Here is a 14964-nt window from a genome sequence, read left to right on the forward strand (position 1 = left end):
TGTCTCTGAAAACCATCATGATAATCTCTAGGCCACACTTATGCAACAAAAATAATTAATAATTGATTTTAAATTCCATCAATGAGTTAATATTTTTAATTGCATTAAAGAAACGGTTATTTGCTTTTCATATTGCCTGTCTCTCTGGCACATACAACACAGATATATTTTTTATTCATTATGAATGTTTTCTAAGGAAATGCATGATTTTCTAATTACCATCTACATTAAGAGATTCACATTTTCACTATACGAATGACATATAAATGATTTTAGCAGGTTAAACCTTTGTCTAAAAATTACATATCCAACCTGAGTTCCTTATTAATTCCAAAATGAATTGCCATTTTCCCCAAGCTCTTCACATCAGTCAACAACATAGGCTTATAGCTGTTAAACATTCAGATATATACTGTTTGCTTATAATCAAATGATCAAAATTTTCAATAGCTTTTAAATCAATTATAAATAAATGAATTTGATTTTTCCAAATGTTTTGAGAATTCAAATCAATGCCTTATCTGAAAACATGGACATTTTTGGTTGACTATGTTTGTAATGAAGATGTTTACAATTTAAATCTCAGCATAACTGATTATGAAAATGAGAGTGATATATAGAGAAAATAATTTTATAAAATAATTTATGTTTTTGCCTCCCCAAAGTAAACATGTGGAAACTGAGTCCCCAAAGTGATGGCATTTGGAGGTAGAGCATTGAAGGTAATTAGGTCATGAGGGTGGAACCCAAAACAAAGATTTGTACTCTTATGTGAACAGCGATCTAGCTTGCCATGTGAAGATACAAAGGGAAGTCAGTCAGCAGTCCGCAAACTGGAAGAGGCCCTTAACAGATCCTAACTTTGCACACACACTGATCTTGGACTTCTGTCTTCCAGAACCATAAACAATACATTTATGTCTTTTATAATTCTGTGAATTTATGTACTTGTTATAGCTACTGAAAAGAATTGACACTTAGTTTTTTTTTTTTTGTTTTCTGGGTTTTTTTTTTTTTTTTTTTTTTCGGCAGAAAACGATCTGTCTGGGCTAAGCTCTACTTTCGTTTTACTACTAGTTTTTTTTTTGTTTGTTTGTTTGTTTTTTTTTTTTTTTTAATTTTTGAGTAGACATTCTGATTTTCCTTGACACTTGACCACATTGAAGTGGTGAAACATATTATTTTTTTTCTCTCTGGCTTTTTGATGCATTTTATAGAAAATGACAGTATTCCCAATTACTTACTTCATCTTTCTATTATCAATTTTTACTTCTCCACTCCATTGATATAAGGTTTGCTCATATAATTTTTTTTTAGTCAAAAGATTATGAGAGAAAGCATCATGTGACTCTTACTCACATGAACTTTTAATAGTCATTATGCATTTAATGTGTGTGTTTGTTTGTTTATTTGTTTATTTTATTTTATTTATTTATTTTTTTTTTGAGAGGGAATCTCACTCTGTCTCTAGGCTGGAGTACAGTGGCATGATCTTAGCTCACTGCAACCTCCATCTCCCAGGTTCAAGCAATTCTCCTGCCTCAGCCTCCTGAGTAGGTGGGACTACAGGCAACCAACACCATGCCTGGCTAGTTTTTGTATTTTTAGTATAGATGAGGTTTCATCATGTTGGCCAGGATGGTTATGATCTCTTGGCCTCATATCTGCTCACCTCAGCCTCCCAAAGTTCTGGGATTACAGGCAGGAGCCACTGCACTTGGCTGTATTTAATCTATGTTTTAAAAATATTAGCCATAACATAAGCATGGCCCAAATAGGGTTTGTTATTTACTTATTTTTTCAGTTCAAGAAGAAGACACAGAGGGCTAGATTTTAGGCAACGTAGAGCTGACATGGTAAAAGCAAAATATAAACATTTACTGGTATAAATCACTGAGATTTGGAAATTGTGTGTTATGACAGTATAATTTAGTAAATGTGATACAGAGGTACAATAGTTTTAGGTCTGTCTAAAATAATGAAAATAATTTTAGATGCTACTTCATCTCAGAAGTAAGCATTCAAGAAATTTTAGAAAACTATCTTCATTGCCATTTGATACTTATGTTGCTTTTATTGTAGATATTAGACTCACTTGAAAACCACAAATATGTGATGAGCTGATTGAAGTGTACAAGGATGATCCAGCAGTATGTTTGCTTGGACTCCACAGGCATTTGCAGAGTGGTACCGCCAACAACGAAATCAACCAAAACAAAATTTCCACTATTTGCTGTTCAGTTGCCATGTGCCATGTTCCATGCTAAGTGTTTTATGTGCATTATGCCATTTTAACATATGATTATATCCTATAAAGCAGATACTCTTGTTATTTTCATTTACATATGAGGTGGTTGAGATATATAGTGTTTAAGTAACTGGCATGAAGAGGTAATCTAGAGGCAAAACCACCTGTATCCATACCTAGCTATGTCTACTTCTAAAGACCATGCACGAGAAAAGAAAAACACATAAAATTAATTAGCTTATTTTTTAAGATGTGTAATAAAGGAAACATCTGTATCTGGAAGAGATTTCGTGGATAATATCTTGAAAACAATTTGAAAAACACACAAAAAGCTATGAAAACTATGTATTCTAAAATTATAATAAACAGATGAATGGTACTTGCTCAGATCTAGAATAGCAAAGTTGGTGAATTAAAAGAGAAAAGAACCAAAAACCCCTCTAAGTATTATAAAAGTTGAGTATTTGATAACAGAATTTCTAATCTGTAAGGCACAAGCATATATTTTTAAATAAGCTGATCTTTAAAAACCTTGTTTATCTTTTGGAGGAAATAAAAGAAACTTATTTACCTTTTGGAGTAAATAAGACACTTATTTACCTTTTGGAGTAAATAAAAATTTGATACCAGCTTAATACAATGCCTTAGGCATTAAGATAAATTAAAGGTAGTTGAGCTAGAGATTTAAAAATATTATATATAAAGTATTATTTAATATACAACTTTATATGTCAGAGAAGGCTGTACATTAATATTTATTAATATTGAAATGAAGGCAGGATATTTCTATTAAAAATATTTACCTAAAAAAAATCCCTAAAAGAGATATTTCTTACAGGACAAAGATGTCTGCAGAAAATTTATAAAATAAGAAGCAACAGATAAAATGTAAGAGAACAAAACATATATGAAAAAGGGTTATTATGATTCTTACATATTAAAGTCATCATAGAAAACAAATATCTTAGTAGGTTAATAGAGGATGGATAAAGAATCGAAGGAGTTCCGTAATGCAAAGACATAGAAAATAATATATTAACGTAAGTCAACCTCACTAATAAGCTACATGAATTAATTTTAAAATGGCAGCTTTAACCTATTCAACTTTTAGATATTATAGCACATAAATATCATGAGTTCAGTAAACGGAGCCATTTTGCTGACACATTTTAGAAATGTAAAAAGATACCAATTAGAGGATCCTAATTGTAGATTATGTGGATGAATTCTTAAGAATCTTTTAGTTGTTTTTTTAACCCAAAATTCTACCACTAAGGTTTTATTATGGGTTAATAATAAAAGATGAGATACAAAAATATATCTGAGATCATCTGACTGTAATAGTTCTAATGCTCAATGTTCAGACATGATTTTGGTAGAAATGCATAATCATTAAGTCAGTCTTAAAAAATATTTAGATATTTATATGAATTAAATACATTCCAGTGGAAAACATTACAAGGTATATATTTAGTATATTCACAAATGTGCCATATGTAATGCATATATACATATATTTTAGTGACGTAAAATAAATTTACATAGTTTCAGAGTACATGTGAACATTTAATACCTTCATATCATTGGTAAAGGTCAAATCAGTGCGTTTCATACATTCCGTACTCTAAATACTCATCTTTTCTTAATGCTAGCACCATTTGAATTCTCCTTTTCTGGCTATTTTGAAATAAACCATAGATTATTGTAAACAGTAGTCACCTACTGTCTGTCTAACACCAGATCTTATTTCTTCTATTGAACTGTATATTTGTACACATTAATCAGCTTCTCTGCATTCTTCAATCCCCTCCCTTTCTTGGCCTCTGGTAATCACTAATCTATTCTTATCTTCATGAGATTCACTTCTTAGCTCTCATATATGAGTGAGAAAATGCAATATTAGTATTTCTGTGCTTGGCTTATTTCACCTAACAAAATGATCTCCAGTTCCATCTGTTTTGCTGCAAATAACAGAATTTTATTCTTTTTCATGGTGGAATAATATTCCATTGTGTATATATACTACATATTTTTTTTTTACCTACTCAGCTGTTGATGGGCACTTAGGTTTTTTCTATAGTTTGACTATTGTGAATATTTTTGCTATAAACACAGGTGTGCAAATGTCTTTTCAATATATTGATTTCCTTTTTTTTCCAAGCATTTATTGAAATGATTATATGTTTTTTGTTCTTGATTTGGTTAATGTGATGTAACACATTTATTGATTTTTCCATATTAATCCATCCTTGTATCCCTGAGTTAAATCTCACTTGATCATGGTAAGTGATCTTTTTAATGTTTTGTTAAATTTGGTTTTGTTGAGGATTTTTGCATCTATGTTCATCAAATGATTTTGGCCTGTTATTTATCTTTGTTGTTGTTGTTGTGTTCTTGTCTAGTTTTGATATCAGGGTAATACTGACCTCATAGAATGTGTGTGAAAGTAATCTCTTCTCCTCCATTTTGCTGAAGAGATTGAGTAGAACTGGTATTAGTTCTTTAAGTGTTTGGTAAACCTCAGTACTAAGGCATTTGGATCCTTGGTTTTCTTTGATAAGAAATATTTTATTACAGCACCCATCTGTTACTTGTTATTGGTATATTGATATTTTCTGCTTTGTCATGGTAGGCTGTAGGTGTCCAGTACTTCATCTATTTCTTCTAGGTTTTCCAATTTATTGGCATATAGTTGTTGTAGTAATCTCCAAGGATTCCTTGTCTTTCTGTGCTCTTAATTGTTTCGTCTCGTTTTTTATTTCTGATGTTACTTGGGGCTTCTCCTTTTTTCCTTAGTCTAGCTAAAGGTTTGCCGATTTTGTTGATCTTTTCCAAAAACAAACTTTTTATCTTGTTGATCTTTTGTATCTTTTTGGCCTCATTTTTTATTTGTTTATCCTCTGAACTTTTGTTATTTCTTTTCTCCCACTAATTTGAGGTTTAATTTACTTTTGTTTTTCTAATTCCTTGAGGTGCATTGTTAGGCTATTTATTTGAAGCCTTTCTACTTTTTGATAAAAGCATTTATTGCTATAAATGTCTTTCTTTCTACAGCTTTTATTGTATCCAATAATTGTTGGTATGTTGTATGTCCATCTTTATTTCAAGAATTTCTAGATTTTCTTATTAATAAATTTATTGACTTATTGGTCACTCAGGAATATGTTGTTTAATTTCTGCTTGTTTTTGCTGTTTTCAAGGTTCCTCTTGTTATTGATTTCTACTTTTATGACATTGTGCTCAGAAATGATACTTGATATAATTTTGACTCTTTTGATTTTGTTCAGAATTGTTTTGTGGCCCAAAATAGGGTTTATTTTGAAGAATGTTCCATGTACTGATGAAAGGAATGTGTATTCTGTAGCAATTAAATGGAATCTTCTGTAAATGTCAATTAGAACTATTAGATTTAGTGTCTAGTTTAACTTCAATGTTTCTTTGTTGACTTTCTGTCTGGATTATCTGTCCATTACTAATTTCGTCTAGATCCATGTCCTCGACCAAATCTCATGTTGAACTGTGATCCCCGATGTTGGAGGTGAGTCTTGGTAGGAGGTGATTAGATCATGGGGGCAAAGTTCTCATGAATGGTTTAGTACAATCTCCTGGAGCTTTTCTCATGATTATGAATGAGTGAATTCTCCTGAGATCTGGTTGTTTAAAAGGATGTGGCACCTCCCATCTTTCTCCATTGCTGTTGCTTTGGCCATGGAAGATGTACCTGCTTTCCCTTCACTTTTCACCATGTTTGTTAGTTTCCAGAGGCCTCCCCAGAAGCAGAAGCTGATACACTTTCTGTGCAGCCTACAGAATTATGAGCCAATTAAACTTTATAAATTACCCAGTTTCAGGTATTTTGTATAGCAACCTGACAATGTACTAATACAATTACTGAGAGTGGGATGTTAAAGTCTCCAACTATTATTGTGTGGCAGTCTATCTCTCCCTTTGTATGTATTAATATTCACTTTGTATCCTAGGATACATAAATATTTATAATTGTTATATCTTCTTGCTGAATTCACAACTTTATTTCTTTTTTAGTCTTTGAGTTTTATTCTATTTTATCTGATATAAGTATAGCCATTCCTGCTCACTTTTCATTTCCAGTTGCATGGCGTATCATTTCTTGGTTTTGTTTGTGTGTTTGTTTGTTTGAGACAAAGTCTTGCTCTGTCACCAAGCTGGTATGCAGTATCACAGTCTTGGCTCACTGCAACCCCTGGTTCAAGGGATTACCCTGTCTCAGCCTTCCAAGTAGCCAGGACTACAGGTGCTCGCCACCACACCTGGCTAAGTTTTTGTGTTTTAGTAGAGATGGGGCCTCACCTTTATATGTTATTTCCTCATTTTCCCTTGCACTTTTAGAGTTCTCTCTTTGTCCTGGTCTCAGAGTTTGATTATTATATGTCTTGGGGTAGTCTGATTTTGTCAGAAATCTCCTTTGTCTTCTCAGGTCTTCCTCTACCTGGATATTTATATATTTGTCAAGTATTGGAAAGCTTTCTGTTATTATTTGAATTAACTTTCTACCCCTTTCTCTTGCTCAACTTTCTCTTAAATGTCAATAATTTTTAGATTTGTTTATTGAAGTATTTTTTATATTACAGGTAATCTTCTTTGTTTTTTATTCTTTTCTTCTTTTTACTCCTCAAACTGTATTTTCAAATAAGTTGTTTTGAAGGTCATTCATTTCTTTCCTCTGTTTGATTCTTTCATTGTTGCAAGCCTCTAATAAATTTTTCAATTCAAAATTATATTTCAGTTGTATGGTTTCTGTCTGATTTTTGAAAATCATTTAAATTCTATGTTAAATTTATCTGACAAAATTTATAAGTTGCTTTTCCATGTTATCTTGGAGATTACCGAGTTTCTTTAAAATGATCATTTTGAATTCTTGATCAGAAATTCATATATCATCATCTTCTTAGAATCAGTTACCAGTTCCTTGATTTGTTCACTTAGGTTTTGAAACCATTCCATAATAGTTTCCTCTTTGCTGTTATTTCTTGTGGATGTACATTTACATCTTTGCATTAAAGAGTTACTTATTTCAGTCTTCTCAGTGTGACTTGTTTCGCTTTTCATTGAATATATTTGCTTACAGGTTCTTTACCATTTGATCACTGCCTTCTTTTCAGCTCTAGGTGATGCCTTATGTCCAAATTCTCCTTTTCTCTAGTAAATAATTAAAGTACTACCCTTCCTGAAAGGAGGATGATCCGAAGGAGTTACCCTGTCAGTGTGGGAAGGCTAGCGAGGGTTTCATGCCGAGGGAATCTGTGTGATGCACCTCCGAAAGCATGGTGCTGAATAATAGCCACTCTGATTTGGCACTTTCTTTTACTGAGTGACAGATTACAGTTGCCAGGTCTGGGGATAATAGTTCCACCTTCTCCCTTTGTCTCTCCCAGTCCTCAGGAATATTTCTTACTTCAGTAATGCTTCCAGTGGGTTTAAGCAGGGATAGGTCCCCTGACAAGAAACCTAAGATCGTAGAGAAGCTGGTTGTCTACCTTGCTCTTACATTTTTATTACAGACATAATGAGCTAGGGGGAAAATTTTCCACACTCTTCATTCTAGTCAAAATGGGAGGATGAGTATTGTACACATGTGGATGTCTGATGCTCTTACTTTCTGCTTGGAGATTTTTCTCTTCTCTATGGCTCCATAAACTGTCTCATCTTCATATTTCAGTATGAGATATTTCTGGTGATAACCTTAGTGCTATATATTTTTTTTGTTTCCCTGTGGTGGTTGAGGAGAAGTGAAGCCAGCTTATTTATGGAATCTGAAGTCCAATACATATATATTTGCATATATTCATTCACATATAAGTTTAAAGAGAGCAGAAAAGAAACTGCTGCTCAAATATTAATAGTGCTGCTGTGGAATTATGTGATTTTACTTCCTTTGTTTTTTTGTAAATATTTTACAATGCATATTACCTCTTAGGAAAAGAAATGTAATTGTCATGCATTGAATTTTGTTTCTGAAAAGTTATATATTTTAGTCTTAACCCTAAGAGTTAGAATGAGGACCCCTAACCTCCAAATGTGACCTTATCTGGAAGTAAGTTTATTGGAGATTTAACCAAGTTAAAGATGAAATTCTTAGAGTGGACCCTAATCCAATATGACTGATCCTTATAAAGGGGTAAACTAGGACATAGAGATACACAGAGATACAAGATAATATGAAGACACAGAATGTCATGTGAAGGCACAGGATTGCAGTGATGTATTTACAAGCCTAAATGCATCTATAACACTTAAGTCTGTTGGTAAACCACCACAAGCTAGGTAGGGGCAAGGAAGGATTCCCTTACAAGTTGTGGAAGAAGCATGGCCCTGCCAACATTCTGACTTTAAACTTATGGCCTCCAGAACTGGAAAAAAATAAATTTCTGTTGTTTTAAGTCACTCAGTTTGTAGAAATTTGTTAAAGTAGTCTTGAGAAATTAACAGAGTGATGACTATCTTTGATAAATGATCTAATATTGAGCCAAAATAAAGTAAAATCTTTTGATCTAAAAGACACACATGATTACTTTTCCAGAGCCAATGTGTGCCTAGAAGTTTGAATTCTGTGAAACAACAATTGATTATTAAATTGACGTGTTTTTATCTTCCAAAATAGTTACTGTAGTTTTTCTTAGCCTATTTATTTATACACATTTTCAAAAGAACAAAAAGTCATGTAATAATATTTGTTTTGTAGAAATTGTTATTTTTGCTGCTGTTTTTGCTCTTATTCATTTATTTTACCTACCTAGCTTAAGTTGGACAGAGTGATTGCTTTTTGGAAATATTTGTTGCTGTGATTCTATGCATCTAACATGTGAGAGAGAAAAGCAGTGATTTTGTGTTTAAGCCTTGTGTCTCTCTCCTGCTCTCCCTCTCTCTCTCTCTCTTTATTAACTAATACTTAAAAAGCGATTGGAGTCATAGAGACTGGTTTCCCTTTCCAATGCCCTCTTTTCGAATTCCAAAGTACTAAACAATTTTTTTCATAAGTGTATATTTATTCATTCCCTATACAATTATTTTAGTGGTAATTTCACTTCTCTTGGGCCCTTCCTTATGTTGGTTTATCCCTTTAAGAAACTCAATTCAAATTGGGCAACACGTTGTTTACTTTATAACTGATGAAAGAGAATCAGGAGCTTTGAAGGTACTTTACCAAATATTTCTAGCCATGTTATCATAATCTGGTTTCATCTACACACTTTTAAAGAAGATACTTTGTACAGAAGCCTTTTCAGTGTAAAGTAATAAATCAAATGAAATGTATGATGTTGAAATGGCTAGTTTTCCGTGAAAATAGCTGAGTAGGGCCAGATTTAAATTTTTTATAGTTAGAAATTGTTTCATGCTTTATTCAACTTTTAGAGTTTGAATAAATATAGGATTGTTTGGATCAGTATCTATATTTGTATAAATTGATCCACAGAGATGTTAATTAAGAGATTTAGCCACAATTATCCAGGTGTATCTCACATGTTGGATATGATGCCAATCCGTAAGAAAAAAGATTTTTAGCATATAACTTATGTTTTATCAGAGAGTGTATCAACTATTATTTGATTTTAATTTAGACATTTGACCTTTTCTGACACGACTATCTTTTCATCAATTCTGATGAAATTCTTATATTCATGTATGTATTCAAACATCTTCTTTTCTAACTAATGTAATATTTTACTTTCTTCAAGTTGTATTTTAAAAAATGTCTTGGAAATTAAATAAATCTATAAAATTGTCAAACAAATAATTTTAATAAATTGCATTAGAGTGAAGTTCCTGCATCCAGAAAGAAAATGGAAACAGTGCAAGACATTAAAATCTTATTTTTACTATCTTTGCTTTTCTGTTGGCATTTACTGGCTTTCTGTTATTCTTTTTTTTATGTAATATGGAACATTCATTCTAACTTACTGATGTACATAGATGTAAACACAAGGAATCTTACTCTTTTTCTTTTTGTTCTTATGTTTTGCTTCATAGATAATATGATGAATATTTCATAATTCTTCCCAGCTAAGTACACTCCTGATTACTGCATTTTCTTCTCTCCCGTCTTCCATTAAATTGCCTTTAAACATAAAGTTCAATTAAAAGAATCCCAGATTTAGGGTTAAGAAACCTGAGTTGAATTACTTCTGCATAACTTTGAGCAAGCAAATTACCTCTAAATCTGTGTTTCTTCACATATACAAAAATATTAGAGTGTCTGTCACATCCTCCACAACTATTCAGAACAAATAATTTTAAACATGTAAAATTGTTAATATAAACTGTATTCAGAAAACAATCTTCCAATTATTAGACATTCTTGAGATAACAATAATCACTCTCACTGTTTAACTCAATATAAAATATATACAAGGTTATGTCAGGAGTATATTAAAAGCAAAATTATCTAAAACGTCTGTCTGGCTTTTCCTTGGATTTTAGCTGAATGCGGTAAGCCACTTACGTTAACCAATGGATAAGTGCTTTTAAATGAGAATTAAGTCAATGAGACAACAGGGAATTAAAAAGAAAATCATATCATGATGAGATTTAAAATATTAAGTAACTGGTGGGAGTTAGGGTGATATGTAAATCTACTAGTCAATTTATAGGTAGGTCATGTGTAAAAGCACTAGAGAGAAAAATCTTCCCGAGATGACAAGAAACAAAGAAGAGAGAACAACCCTTTATAAACTTCTAATCTCCACTAGTACCATTCCATTTTATATAATAAATGAAACATTCCTTTCTTAAATAATAGCTTTGAATGAATGCATGAAATCTCCATCTTAAGAAAAAAAAAACAAGCAAAATAAAATGTAGATTTCATTAATTATATAAAATGGAATGGTACTAGTGGAGATTAGAAGATTATAATAACTTGCTTAACAATGTCCTTATGTCATTTGCTTAATAATGTACTTAACATTAAATAATCTTGTTTTAAATACAGTGATTTATCTGCCTATGCGGACAATTTAATACAGAAGTACAGAATAACCCTGTTAAGTGGAACTACATGTAGCTTGACAGGCGTTCACTTTTGTTTTGGTATCTCCTCTTTATTCTACAATTGTCATCTTTTCCTGAAAATCCACTCTGAAGCTGAGCACTACCGTCTTGTTCCTACTTGTGTTTCTTTCACTAATTATTAATTTCAATTGCATATTCATTGTTATATTTACCTATATAATATTCAGCCTTCCAAATACATTGTAAGTACCATGAGTAGAGAGACCATGTTTCATTTCTTTATTATTTTAAGCTCAATGTGTAGGACAGTCTTAGAATGCAGTAGTTACCAAGTAAATATATGTAGGTAAAAAAAATGAATGGCCCTACAATATTAATATTTTAGCTACTACTCAATCCTTAGTTTATTCATTAAATAAATATTTATTGAGCACTGTGTAGGCACTCAGAATACATTGGTAAACAATTCATAAGAGGCCTTGCCCTGTTGAACTTACATGGTATTAGAGGATAAGGACTATCATAATAAGCAGTAAATAAATAATAGGTTTAAAAAGCGCTAAGTGGTTATAAGGAAAAAAATAAGAAAGTAAACTACTATACGGGAATTAGAAATTTTGGAACAAGGTCTAGGGCAGGTTATAGGATTAAGAGATTGAAATGCTAGGTCATGTCTTCACTTTGCTACTCGATGGCTTTATGACCTCATTTTCTTTTCTTTTCTTTTCTTTTTTCTGAAACAGAGTCTTACTCTGTCAGCCCAGGCTAGAGTGCAGTGGCATGATCTTGGCTCACTGCAACCTCCTCCTCCTGGGTTCAAGCAATTCTCCTGCCTCAGCCTCCCGAGTAGCTGGCATTACAGGTGTCCGCCAGCACATCTGTCTAATTTTTTGTATTTTTAGTAGAGAAAGGGTTTCAACACCTTGGCCAGGCTGGTCTCAAACCCATGACTTCATAATTCACCTTTCTCACCCTCCCAAAGTGCTAGGATTACCGGCATCAGCCAGTCTGCCCCACCTACCACCTCATTTCCTAAGGTACCTCTGCAAAATTGGATATTTGAGAGATTTACTCCAGGATGCTTATATTCTATGATTCTGTCTAAGCAAAATAATTCTTTTTTTTTTTTTTTGAGATGGAGTTTCCCTCTTGTTGCCCGGGCTGGAGTGCAATGGTGCGATCTCAGCTCACAGCAACCTCCTCCACCTCCCAGGTTCAAGCAATTGTCCTGACTTAGATTCTTGAGTAGTGGAGATTACAGGCATGTGCCACCGTGCCTGGCTAATTTTGCATTTTTGTAGGGATGGGGTTTCTCCATATTGGTCAGGCTGGTTTCAGACTCTGGACCTCAGGTGATCTGCCCATCTTGGCCTCCCAAAGTGCTGGGATTACAGGCATGAGCCGCCACTGCACCTGACCAGCTAAACAACTCTTACAGAGGGCATGAATCAGTGATATTAATGCTTGTTACAATTTAAGAACACAAATGGAGGCATCAGATTCAAACAAAAAAAATCTGGCTTTGCTGATTGATGAAGAAACCACATTTGTTATTGTTTGAAATTCAATACTAATTTTATTCATTACCTAGAATCTATGCAAATGCAGTTATTAACTATGTTGTAAAATTTCTGCCGTTTTAAAAAAATAATACAATGGTAAGCACAGGCAAATCACTTAACAGTAAAACATGAATAAAATACAATTTGATAATGTTATATGATATTATGCTGTGTTACATTTATCATATTGTATTATGCCACATTTGCTTGGTTTTCTGAAATATAAAATTGTGATGGAAAAAATGTCAGATATTCCTATTCTGGTTTTATTGTGCTAGATGTACCACCTGTCTATAATTTCCAGGTGGTTCTTCAAACTAAAGCTTAACTACTTAAAAATTTCAAATATGACAAATAGCTCTTTGAAGTTGACTTTTGTGTGTGCTTCAGAGAAACACAAGATGGAGCATAAATAAAAACAACTCACGGAACAAGGTTTAAGATCTGACATTTCGAAGCAGCAGGTTTCTTCTGCCTTCAGGGAGATAAACAAAACTATTGAAAACCCCATTAGGTATATTTATAGCCCAGGTTTAATGTCCGAGATGTAAACTAAGATGCCAGACTGCCAGCCAGCATCTTTGGGACAGAAGAAAACAACTTCTTAGAAGGAACATTTTCATCCTTTTTTCATCTATATTCCTAAGACATGGCACCTTAATCTTTTATACAGTGCAGGGGGAGACTTCTTTAGATTACTTTCCTTGAAAAATTTTATTTTTTGGTGAAATGTTGTCTTGGGGAAATTCACTAACCTGTTTTCTGATATACTGTACTTACTTATTCTTGGGTATGAAAAGCGGGGCCTGGAGAAGCAGAATTCAGAATTTTTTATAGCTCCTCAATGGAAAAAGGAACATGAATAAATAACTGATCCTGAAGAAAACATACTAATGAGCTGTCCTAGCAAGAACAAATAGACAGTGTATTAGTCTGTTTTCATGCTGCTAATAGAGCCATTCCTGATACTGGGTAATTTATAAAGAAAAATAAGTTTAACGGACTCATAGTTTCATGTGGCTGGGGAGGCCTTATAATCATGGAAAAAAGTACGGACGGCTTACATGGCAGGAGGCAAGAGGGAATAAGAGCCAAGTGAAAAGGGTTTCCCCTAATAAAACCATTAGATTTCATGAGATTTATTCAATATCATGAGAACGTTATGGGGGGAACCACCCCCATGACTTAATTACCTCCTCTCTGGTCCCGCCCACATCAAGTGGGAATTATGGGAGCTACAATTCAAGATGAGATTTGGGTGGGGCAGAGCCAAACCATATCAGATACTGCGCGATATGTGAAAGCCAAAGGATAACTAATAAGATGCGTCAACTAATCAGTGTAGTTTCATAGGGCAACTGAAATAGACTTTTTTATATAGTTCCCCAGGGCCAAATTGGTATGTGTTATGGACCAGTGTTTATGTCCTCTAAAATTTCATGTTGAAGGTGTAACCGTCAGGTCAGATGCATTTGGAATAATTAAGTAATTAAGGTTAAATAAAGTCTTAAGAGTAGGCCCTGATTCAATACATTAAGTCTCTACATAAAAAGAGACATCAAAGAGTGCTCTCTCTCTCTCTCTCTCTCTCTCTCTCTCTCTCTCTCGATCTCTCTCTCTCTCTCTCTCTCTCTCTCTCTCTCTCTCTTTCTCTCTTTCTCTGTCTCTTTCTCTCTACATACAACGGAGAGGTCATGAGAGCAAATATGGAGCTGTTGGCCACCTACAAGCTGAGAGAAGAGGCCTCAGAATAAAGTCTACCTTGCTAGCACCTTCATTTGGTATGCCTAGTCTTTGGAGCTGTGAGAAAAATATATTTATGTTGTTTAAAGTCACCTAGGCTGTTGTATGTTATATTTATTTTCTTTCTTTTTTTTTTTTTTTTCTTTTTTTGAGACAGGTTCTTGCTCTGTTGCCCAGGCTGGAATGCAATGGCACAATCTCAGCTCACTGCAGCTTTGACCTTTTCAGGGCTCAAATCATTCTCCCACCTCAGCCTCCAGAGTAGCTAGGACTTGAGACATGGGCAACCATGACATGCTGATTTTTGCATTTTTTGTAGAGATGGATTTCACCATGTTGCCCAGGCTGGTCTTGAACTATACTGAGCTCAAGCAATCTGCCGACCTTGGCCTCCCAAAGTGCTGGGACTATAGGTGTGAGTCA

The sequence above is a fragment of the Saimiri boliviensis genome, chromosome 3, assembly GCF_048565385.1.
Source record: "Saimiri boliviensis isolate mSaiBol1 chromosome 3, mSaiBol1.pri, whole genome shotgun sequence".
NCBI lineage: Eukaryota > Metazoa > Chordata > Mammalia > Primates > Cebidae > Saimiri > Saimiri boliviensis.